The sequence below is a fragment of the Phlebotomus papatasi genome, chromosome 1 (assembly GCF_024763615.1).
Source record: "Phlebotomus papatasi isolate M1 chromosome 1, Ppap_2.1, whole genome shotgun sequence".
NCBI lineage: Eukaryota > Metazoa > Arthropoda > Insecta > Diptera > Psychodidae > Phlebotomus > Phlebotomus papatasi.
Genome location: NC_077222.1, coordinates 107,322,636 through 107,335,039, shown reverse-complemented (window position 1 = coordinate 107,335,039; position 12,404 = coordinate 107,322,636).

Here is a 12,404-nt window from a genome sequence, read left to right as displayed (position 1 = left end):
TTCCGAATATATATGTGGCTAAGTTACGTTCCCGGCCGGCCGGCCGGCCGGCCGGCCGGCCGGCCGGCCGGCCGCTCTTTGGAGCTTAATAGCTCCTAAACTAAAAAAGATATCGACTTGCGGTTTTCGGCAAAGGTTATATATCGGGTGAAAATTGCAACTTGGTGCATAGACCCCCCACCCCCCACCCCTCCTTCCGCCATTTTGAAGACCCCCCTTTTTTTGTTTTCTCAATACCTCCGCCCCTATGGCATTCAGCGGACTCAAATTTTAGTATGTTATAGCTGGGCCTTAGAGCTTTCCATCAATACCAAACTTAAGGTCTCCCGACCCCCCTGACCCGAGCTATAAGGGTCCAAAAAAAATTTCTTAAAATGGCCATAACTCTGGTTCTAATTGTCAGAATTTAAAAAGTGAGGGCTTTTTGGAAAGCTCTCGTGAAATGCCACTTCCCCTTCTAACATCGCAAGTTCATAAAACCACCGCTAGGGGCGCTTTTTTTAAAAAGAAAATTTTTAAATCTTAAAAGTTAAATAACTCAAAAATTCCATTGTGCATCGGGCTGAAAATTTAGTATGTTGTAGCCGTTGATTATACCTATCAAACAAAAAAAACCTTAAGTCGATCCATAACCCCTGACCCGAGCTATAAGGGGTCAAAGTTCGAACATTGACCGGCCTCTATCTCCGGTTCTAATTAACATAGCGACCTAAATTTTACCTTTTTGGTTTCGTCTCGATGAGCACTTTCAGATGGAAGTTCAAAAAGTCACCACAGGTGGCGCTGTGATAGCGTCAAAATTCATCGAAATTCAAAGTCACTTTTCTCAAAAACGGCATTGTGCAAGTTAATGAAATTTTAGTATGTTGTAGTCCAGTCTAGGACGTTTCCAAAATGGTGCGTATGCGCGCTGTGGTTAAAACAGGACCGGAGATATGAGGGGTCAAAGTTCACGAAATTCAAAAAATCATATCTCCGGTTCTATGTGACCGATTTTGATGAATGAGGGCTTAAACGAAAGATCTCACCAAATGCTACAACTTTCTAGAATATTTGAACTTCGTGGGACCAACACCAGGGGCGCCACAGTCGAAAAACCAATTTCAATATCACATAACCTCAATTATCTCGACTGTCGCTAAACCGATTTTGATGATTACTTCGACACAATTGTAGAACACATTTGTCTCTACATTTCGTCCATACATCATTTTCCGCTCAGACTACGCTATCACTCCGATTTTGCCGTTTAAGTGTGAAAAAAATGATTTTTCCCATAAAAACGCTTTGAAATCACTCAGATGCCAATTTGACTGCCTCTACTCCACCAAGCCACTTAAAATAGGGTTTTAAATGGAAAGTCCCACAAAATACAACAATTCTTTGAAATAGTTGAAGCTCAACAAATGACTACTTGGGGCACTCTGGATGAAAAAACGAGTTAAGAAACAAAAAACCTCGCTTATCTTGGCTTCTGAGTAATCGATGAGATCATGTTCTATGGGAAAATTATAGAGAACATTCTGGTCTACATTTCATCCATATATCACATTTCTATCAGTTCATCCAAATCCTTGATATTTTGGTTTAAATACAAAATTTGTATAATTTCACGAATTTGATTCAAGATAACTGAATGGCGTCTCCCAACTTCAGCTCTAAATCGAATTTGCATGCACTTCGAGCTAGCTCACGTTAAGAATCTCACCTACATAAGCCGGTTAGGATTATCTGTCCCTTTTAGAACTTTAGGATTTTTTTGCGGTTTCAGATGGTCAAAGAGAAAAAACTCGTGGAAGTACGAGACTTTATATTCGAGAGTATTTCTTCGTTGCTTTTTCCTTTTGTTATCTAAAGTTGTTAAAAAATCTCAAAGTTTCAAATTACAACATCTTACCCTAGAACTGAGAATAATTTTCAAAAAATCATTTCATCTTAAAGTGACAATCCGACCCTTAGTTTCAATCCCTCCAATGCTTCCCTTGTAATGGATCTCAGCTGTTAAGTACCGCTTTTAGCCTACAGATTTTCTACAGATTGGAAAATTCCTTGGAATTAGCACAAGGCAATAAAACTTCTGTTGACACAATAAATTGTTTGTTTGACCATATTCTCCTGAAATATGGCATTCCCAAGAAGCAACGACAATTCATCGATGCAACATCCTCAATGACCTCTCAAAGGTGCTATCGGAAATCCTTCAAAGGAGGGTAATTTCTCGGCATCGTCTCTTGCCATGTGCTAATTGGGACATCACGAAGTCCAATAAAAACCCGTGAAGAATGTAGGACAAATGTTTATGGGCAAATTTTATGAATAGCAAAAAATGCAAAACATTTTTTCTGTAATACAATTTTGCCACGAGCATCGCCAACACAAAACGTTCAAAGGCGATACTTAGGGCAGTTGGTTTCAATTATAGAATCCGGAGTACGAGGAGAGAATAAATAAAAAAATTGAAGTGATCTCGCAATAATTGGTTGGATTTTTTTTCGCTTTCATACAGTTGAATTGTGTATGTCGTTTATAATTGAATTTTGTGAATATCGTGGCAGATTGTGTTTTGGGTGAGATGTGAAAGAATTCAAATGTGTTTTTTATTGCTTTCAATTGATATTAATTAATTGACGTGATAACGCGTTCTAATTAAATTCAATCTCAATTAACTGCGGCTGAATCTTCCCAACCACAAGACTGAGGCCAAAAAGTGAGAGAAAAGACGCACTTCGGTTCGGCTCTAAGTAGCATAAAATTTATTGACTTGCTGCCTTCTGAGGAGTGCAGTTTTGGTTTCATATTTCATCCGGGGAGAATGTTGGGGTATTATATTGTTGTTAAATTAATAATGGTTATGAGCGAAGATGCGCCGGCGATGTTGAAGCCCGTTTTGGCTCACGGTGCAAGGCACTGGAAAACATTCCCTCAATGAAAATTGCAACGCATGCACGCAATAAAAATTGCAAAGAAAAATATTAGACAAAGACCTTTACCTCTTCTTACCACCATACATTTCTTTTCCTTCCATATACACATTGTCGGGAGAAATTCACTAAATAGTTTTGCTCGAACTCAAGAAATGGGTGAAATGTCATTCATTAAATTAGGGATCTTACTAGGGGAAAGCACGTTACCTTCGGACGACTCAAGCTTCAAATAATTCATTTTTTTCAATATGTTTATTTTTTAAAATAAATTTGAACCGTCGTAATATTCTAGTTCAATGCCTTAAATTTCCTGACAGGACATAAAAAAAAATGAGTCGTCCGAAGCTTGAATCGTCTGAAAGGTGCGCGCTTTCCCCTAATCTAAAAAAAAAGTTTTGTCAAATTGGTAAACAATATCCTTTTGACAAAATTTTGTAAAGATCGATTTGCCTGCTTAACAAAACTCTTTTTTTCACAGTACGAATTGTGGTAATAATAAATAAATTTGCCAATAATTTTCCAATTTATCAAAACAAACAGATGTACTTTGTTTTAATTTCTGCTATTAGAATTGGAATAAAGTTAAGCCATAAGATTTAGACTTAAGAATGTCAAAACCATATGGATTCTTTAACAATTTTTGACTTAGAAAATGAATTAGAATAAGGGTAATATATTACATTATTAATTCGATAATTTTGCTTAAAAAACCTTGGTCAGTAAAATTGCAGAAATGGTCAGTGAAAATTTAATTTCGATCAGAAAAAATGCAATTTAGTCAGTAATGGCTCTGGAACAACTTTTAGATTAGAAAAATCTCATTAAATCGAAATTTACGACTAATTTTTATAAAAAGTTCTGCCTACGTTCATCTCAGTCTCTAGGACTCTTCTTTTTCTTTTGAATTGCACATTAAATTCAATTTAGATCAATCCAATTTCAAGTGTGAAAGACTAAAACAAATATATTCGAAACGTTAGAGAAAGAAGGATGTGTGAATTTTGATTTCACGAAATTTTCCTGATTTAAAAGGTGTGCCAGGGTATAGAAACGATTTTCATCGGTAAGGAATTCAATTTGGATCAGTATAAAAACTAATTTTGGTCAGTAATGGTTCCGGCAAACCTTTTTTACCTACAAAATTTCCTGAAATCAAAATTCATACTTTTTTTCTGATAATTCTTATATGTATTCTTTTTTTTTCGCACTTTCTGCTTATTTTGAAGATCATACTAAATTTAATGAATCCAATTTTGAGTATGGACGAGTAGGATGTTCAAATGCAAAATGTCTGAGAAAAAAGGGATTTGAATTTTGATTTCATGATTTTTGCTGATCTAAAGAGCATGGAGGTGGTGTAAAAAGACGATTTAGCTCAGTAAAAAAATTATTTTGATCAGAAAAAAATAACAAAAATAAGAGTCTAATTTCATAAAATTGTTTTTTTTACTGGTCGAGAATGAATCGATTAATATAGTGAATAAATCGATTTTTGGCCAATCAAATTTAATTTTTTTATGAGTTACTTTACATTTTTTAGATAATGAGTATTTCTTTTTTTTGAACTGAACTGAATTGAATTTGGAATGACGTTCAAAATAAGAAGAAGAAGAGTTCAAAAGAGTGAAATAGACTCATGCAAAAAACTGAGAAAGAAAGGGATGTAAATTTCGATTTGATGAAATTGATTTGATTTAAAAGCTGTGCCGAAGGCTTTATAATTTTGGTATACAACTTTTGAATTAGGCAAATTTTATATAATACGAATTTTCAAAAATTCTTTTTTTCCTCAAACGTATTGTGTAATGCCTTTTTGATTCTTTTGTACTCTTCTTCTTCATTTAATCATCATAACGATCTTAACAAATATAATTTAGATTTGAGTACGAAAAGTGGGGTGGATGAATAAATTAGACATTTCGATTGCATGAAATTTTCACTATCTGAAAGGTGTATACATACGTACACTAGAGGCATTGCAGACCAAATTAAATTTTTCTTGCTCATTTTGAATTAATAACTGACCAGATTAGACTTTTAATCGATCAAGATTACTATTTTTACTTATTAAATCTTACAAATTTCAAGGATTGAACACTAATTCGAAGTAACCCTTGGGTATGGGTTTTCGTCAGTAGAATATTTAAAATCTGTTAGGTCTTTAAAATTATCATTTATCTTCTTAAAATAATATTTTGTGACTAAAATTGGAATTCCGGACAAACTAATTTTGATTTCGGACCATTTTCTTGAAATTTTAAATTATTTATTTAAAATAATCTTAATGAACATTAGAATTTGAATATTTATTAAATCATTACTAGGTTATCAATTCTGAACTGTCATGTTAGATTGTCCGAAATTTCGTGCTGTCCGGAATTTCAAATTTACTAGTTTTTTTTTAAATTTATTTCGGGAAGTTTTGAGTACTTTATATACCTTTATTATTTTAATTTATATTTGTTGTTCGTATTAGTTTTTCCAAGTAGTAAAGTTAACTTCCATTTAAGGGAAAGCTTTGAGGCTTCCCTCATTTTATCTTCTTAAAATAAAATTTTGTGACTAAAATTGGAATTCCGGACAAACTAATTTTGATTTCGGACGATTTTCTTGAAATTTTAAATTATTTATTTAAAATAATCTTAATGAACATTAGAATTTGAATATTTATTAAATCATTACTGGGTTATCAATTCTGAACTGTCAAGTTAGCTTGTCCGAAATTTCGTGCTGTCGAAATTTCAAATTTACCAGTTTTTTTTTAAATGTATTTCGGGAAGTTTTGAGTATTTTATATACCCTTAATTTTGAATTTATATTTGTTGTTCGTACTAGTTTTTCCAAGTAGTAAAGTTAACTTTCAATTAGGGGAAAGCTTTCAGGCTTCGCTCATATTCTGGCCTCAAACATTTCATATTTTTTTCTATGTTCCTTTAATGAATGTGATCTAATTTTTTTAGAAAATGTGTGATTTAAATGTAGCTATTAAAATGTATTGCCAAATGTCAGATTCATTATAGAAATATGGGAAAAAATATGAAGTGTTCGAAGCCAGGGTGTGTGCGAGAAGCCTGAAATTCTTCCCCTACTGTAGATCCGGGTAACTGTGTACCTTTGCTTTTCGTAATTTGTCCTTTGTTCTATAGCTCTTTAGAATGGTCGTTATCGATCCGAACATATTTCATTCGGTCAGCAATTCTTAAGTGCTAGAACTAAAGAAATGCTTACGAAAAACAGGGGTGCTAAGCCACCCGCATCTAGCTAAATATTATTCCCTGTAAGTTCTGTTTTCCAAAATCAAAGTGTTGAGGCTAATTAAAATTTTCTGAATTTCGGAAAAGCTGAATTTTACCGGCTCACGGAAGGGATGGGAAAGAGGACGGGAATTGGCGCAATACTCGAACCCTCAAATCCGCGCATTCGGCAAAGTCTTTAATTTCTAACTTTAATGTATATTTTCCTCACTTGAGCTCCATTTGTGATGAAAATCGAAGAGATGTTATTGTCTTTCTGACTCTAAAAGTGTTTGATGTGTGTGTTAAATTATAGCTAGTGTTTGTTTCCTTCTCAATGGGTTTATAGGGGAAAATTTGCATATTTCTTAACGTTTCAATTGCCGGAATCCCAAACGCACACGGACGCATTGAGCAATTTCCATTTAATTGGATTTTCTGCTAGATGATCCGCTCGAGAAGATCGCAATATTGCAAATTTCTACCTCTCTAAGTCCAATACCTTAAGTCTCGAGAAAAAAAATAGTCTGGGACTATCTCTGCTGGTGGTCACCTGAGATTTCTTCGGGGTTCATTTTTCATTGACACTTGTGTCCCACCAAGATTCACTTTCCTTACGAGATTTTCAACAATTTTCTGTACCATTTCGAATTTCAATCTTTTTTTCTTTCTTGGGTCCCTCAAGTCTCTGGGGTTTACCGACAAAGAGACACAGTCATTAGGTGAACAATTGGCTTGCGGGTGATTCTCTTTTGTTCATGTCAACAGGGGGTTGTGTTTAGAAGGTTGTTCTGGACGATGCGTATAAAAGATTTAAGATAAGATAAATTTTCGATTAGAACTTCAGGTAGACCAAGGGCTCAACGAATAAAATTCAAAACATCTTTTCTCTCACGCATGATGCTTATTTTTTTTCTTGGGGAAGAAATAAATTTCAGGGCATTTTATCACTCAATTCTTCTCCTGTTTGATCTACAATGGACACTTGGTGTAATCTCCATAGGCGCATGGCGCTTTCTTGTCTCACGTAGGAGTTGGGTCCGGGGCCTTTGTCTGCTGTCTTTGTTGTTGGGTAAAATCTGAAAATTTGCAAACTTCCCAAAGGGATAAAAGGCCAGCTCAAAAGTTGATGTTTGAAAAAAAAGGCCAAGAAGAATGGAAGCAAAATATTGTTGAAAATTGGATAAATTGTCGACAAAAATGGGACAGCGAAAGCCGACAGGGATATTGGTGAAAGCCTTGGTGTTCACAAAAGGATTATGGAACCAACATCCCTTTCACAGTCAAGTCAAAGATGGACAGAAAAAGGCCAACGGAGGCAAGCAGGAAGGGCAGAAAAAAATGAAGAGTGAAGGATGATGGGAGAAAAAAGTGGCGTCGGATGAATAAAAATTTGTTTGATGAACCATTAAATATGGTGTAGCATCCGTCCAGAAGCTCTCTTGGACAGGTCATTTGAGGTGCAAGAGGGAAGAAATCCACAGGGGAATGTCGACTATCTCCCCAGGGGCGCAGTTGCCTGATTATGAATATAATCAGAAATGGGTACTTTATGGCATGATTAAAAATTCAAAAAGAGACGAAGATACAGGACAGCCCCATAGCTCATTTCTCTGGAAAACCCTGTGGAATGCCTATGGAAAATTTCACTTGTTCTGCAGTAGGGGAAATCCTTCAGGCTTCGAACACATTGTGGCTTAAAACACCTCATATTTTCTCATATGTCTTTAATAATTCTGACCTAGGGTAACTGTGCCAAATTTCGCCCATCTTGCAATTTCGGCCACTTGTTTTATTTCTCAAATTTCCATGTTTTTTTTTGTTTTTTTCATACTCCAGAGATTATAAAATGCAAAAAAACAAAAGAAGAAACAAAGGAAGAATACCGGAAGGGCAAGGAATTATGAGAATCAAGGTGGCCGAAATATTACCCAAAGCTATTTATGTTTGTATTTTTATGCATTTTAAAATGTATTAAGAATGATTTTAGACAAATTGATTTGCAAGGTTCCAAGCAACCAAAAAATCCAAGCAGTAGGGGAAATCTTTCAGGCTTCGAACACACTGTGGTTTCAAACTTCAAACACTTCATATTTTTCCATATTTCTTTTGACCTAGGGTGACAGTGCCAAATTTCGCCCAGCTTGCAATTTCGGCCACTTCTCTTGTTTCTCAAATTTCCAAGAATTTTTATTTTCTTTTTCATACTCCAGAGATTATAAAATGCAAAAAATGTCGTTTCTACAAACGATGTAATGTGAAAAAGACTTTGGAAGAATTTCGGAAGGGAAAACAACTATCAGAATCAAAGTGGCCGAAATATTACCCAAAGCTATGTCTATATTTTCATGCATTTTAAAATGCATTAAGAATGATTATAGAAAAAATAAAAACGATAAACTATTTGCAAGATTCCAATCAACAGCGCTTAAAAAGAAACAAAGAATCCAATTATTATATTAAAAAAGATTAAAGTTAATACTTTGACGTTTAAATGTAACTATGCCGAAATTTAGTGCAGCTAACCTATGGCCAGATTCATTTAAGAAACATAGGACAAATATGAAATGTTTGAAAACAGAGTGTGTGTGTAACCTGAAAGATTTCAAATGTCTTTCACTTGGAGAATAATGATTTTTCGCTTTAAGGCTATAATTCTTGTGAGCAATACGTATACATTTGCTACTTAAATATATGCGAGTGGAATATTTCACTCGGCAGCTTCAGTTTAAGTATGAATCAGTGTGATTTCTGGTAATTATTTAGAGATTTATGAAGGTCTTATCCAGTTGTCTGAGAGTGATCTTATGGAAGTAGGTCCTTCAACCTCTTATCGGTCGCTAAGTATGTCTCAGTGGTACCCATTTAAGGGAGGAAGTATCACTCTTTGGCTAATGAACTTTAAAAAAGCTAGGGATATTCGAAGAAGCAGTTGATTAGGGTGCCCCCAGAGAAAACTGAATTGTACAGTAGAGTCTCGCTATAGTCCATATTTGGTTTCAAATTTGACACTTGGGTCGCACTATAGTCCATTTAATTTAAATTATCAACGATTTTTAGTATTGAAATTGCTCGACGGCTTCCACTTTCTTTGCGATTGTGGTACTTGTCCTTGCTCTCTTCATTGTGGATCACAATTATCACAACTACTCAATAAAGTTTGCCAAAAATATTAAAATAATTATGACAACATTGCATATCGCGTACAAAAAACATAACCTATCTTAAAATCAGTGTTTTGAAATCAACGATCAATAAATTGTGGACTATAGAGCGATGGCCTATAGCGAGACTCTACTGTAATTGAATTTTATGGGGGTCTCTCAAATCCGGATGAAGTAGCCCAATTGACCCAAACCACAATATGGAAGCGCTCCATTCTTGGTTTGCAAAGTACGAACTAAAATGTCCACTTTGAAAAGAGAAGAGGATGATAGCATTTGTAGTCAGTATTTTGGTAAAACTGATCAGTGAACAGCTAAGTTTGGTAAGTAAAGGCGTGGCAAAGCGTTAACTCTACAAAGTGCTCAAAAAATGTTTCTGTGTAAATATTATTATTATTATTTATTTTATTTCGATGTACCGGGCTTTTATTGCCATTTTGTACATTGTTCATTTTACAAATTTATTATTCAGTTTACTATTTATATTTATATATTTATATTAGTTTATTATGTTTCGTGAAAAATGTCCATTCAGACGCTTCAATCATTTGCACCGGGCGGGACTCGAACTCACAACTGTGACAGTCGAGCTGGGGGTCACACCGCCCAAGAGCCGAATGCTCTTACTGATTGCACCAGTGATCCCCTCTTCATAAATATTCGTTTCGGAAATTTTTTGGATGCATGTCTGGCTTATTACCGATTCCAATTAGTCAATAAAAGGGTTTTCCGAGGCAACTTGAATTCATATTTGTCGTGAAATAATTTTAGGAAACCGTACCCATAGGGTAGACGGTAGAGGAACCACTTCATGCCACTCCCAATAAATTAGTATTTTTCTTTAATTATTTGCGTATTTTAGAATTACATTATAAAATCCTAATCAAATAGCTTGATTTTGTAATGCTAGAGTGCAAAAATATTTTTTCGATTTTATTTGCAACTTTCCGCAAGAAAATAATTTTTCGATTTTAGGTTATAATTCTTTCGAGCAACGCATATAAGATAAAGTATCCTATGTCGACCACTTAAGGATAGATTTTGTGAAAAACATATGAAAAATCAGTTATAATTTGTGTTTTTTGATAGGGTTTTTACCGAAAACTATAGAATAAATCCTTATCTATCTAATTGTGAACTTCATTTAGTCATAATATAATTTTGAATTATAAAAAAATTAAAATGTTTCAAAAATGCGAAGTGTTTCTCTACTCGACCACTTCAATATCAGTGTACCTCTACTCGACCGTTTGGGGTTCCTCTACTCGACCTCTCATTTTTTTTTTTGAAAATTAAGCAAATCACAAAACTAAAAAGTCACGGATTTAACTTTGGCTTAAAGCTTTAAGCTTTAAGAAATACCTTAACGCTCCGTCTTTTTATGATTTTTCAGTGTTTTATGGTCAATTTCTATGATATTTTCACTGACTTGAATTAATTATGAAATATTTGACCCTATAATGTTAAACCATTCGCTAAATATTATTGTAAATGTAAATAAATTGAATAAATATTTTAACCGGTCGACTTGAGGAACCCAGGGTGGTCGACTCGAGGATACTTTACCTTACAAAGTACAAGAATAGAATGAGGGTGACTTAGGCAAGTTAGTTTGCTAGAAAATGTTGTCTTGTATGGGACGGGTGGGGGGTCACTAAAATATAGAAGTCAATATCTCTTATCGTTTGAAATGCAGTACGGTGAAAAGCAAGGGGTGATTCTAGAGGGAAAATTCTTTATTGTCTTCACGATTTCATTGCTTCAAAAATTATTTCAAGGTATTTTTCTATGGAAATTTCTTTACTGTTGGAACTTCAAGAAGGGTTATTCTAAGGGGTCAGATCCTCACTGGGCGTGATGTCATCCAATAAATAAATCCCCTTGCTCGATCCTCATGCCATAGAAGCTCTACTGTGGATATTCTCTGGCCTAAATAATTGATTAGGACTCTCATGGGTGGAAGAGTGAAATCTCCTGAAGAATTTCCAAGATGAAATGCTCGTACGTGCACTTGACGGAGGGCATCACATGTGGAGGCATGCAAAAGTACTGGGGTTTCCAGTGGGTTTCCCTCCTCCAACGCTCCCGGGGATGATTCACAATCCACCCTTATTTATTGTGGCGAGGAAGCGAGTTGAGATTTATGAGGTGGGTGCTGGACCAGCAGCCACAATCGGACACATTGTGGGACACCGACTTTGACACGGATTAGGCGACGTGGATGAATCTCTAAAGTGGTTTGCATTATGAATTTATAATTCCTGAAAAGATCTCAAACCTCACTCCCATGTCTTTGATATTAAAATGAAGGCAATTCGCTTCGTCACGCTCTCTCGGACATGAAAAGTACACGGTAAAAAAAATGTACTATGACAATCTTTTGATTTATTTATGAATCTATCGTTATAATTTTATGTACAAATAAATATTTAAACCAAATGTATAATCAATTGTGTATTTTGACAATGATTTTCGTGTAATTTGTGTAGTAGTTTACATTTTTTTTACCGTGTAACGTACACACAATTTGGGATGCATTTGTGCGAAGTAGAAGAATCACAAACTCAGCAATTGAATAGTGACGCCTGCAAGTGGCTCATCTTCATTTGATTTCTTTTCTGTACTGTGTCTCCGGTCCTCCTTGAGATTGAGGAAAAATTAACATTACACCCAAAATGAGACTTTTGTCATTGGGGATTATGGTGTGATGGAGTGGATTGAGGACCACTTGAAGATGACGCGACACACCAAAAGAATATTTTCATTTAACTTCAGAAAATTCTCGAGATGTCGGAAATACGATGGAGGAAGAGGGATTGGAGGAGGAAGATACTGGTGGATATTATTAATAAAATACCGTGGAGGTCTTTAGTCTTCATTCATCTTCATGTCTCGTGCACTTACTGCTAGCTCTTCCTCGTCGAATTCCTTGAGGACAAAAATGTACAAAGAAATAGATTTATCACTGTGACCAATAGAATTAGCTGAAATAGATGTAATTTAGCTTGATTTTTACAGATAAATACTATTTGATTTTTTTTATCCTGAATGGTTACCAAAAAGGGATTGAAACAGAGTTTACT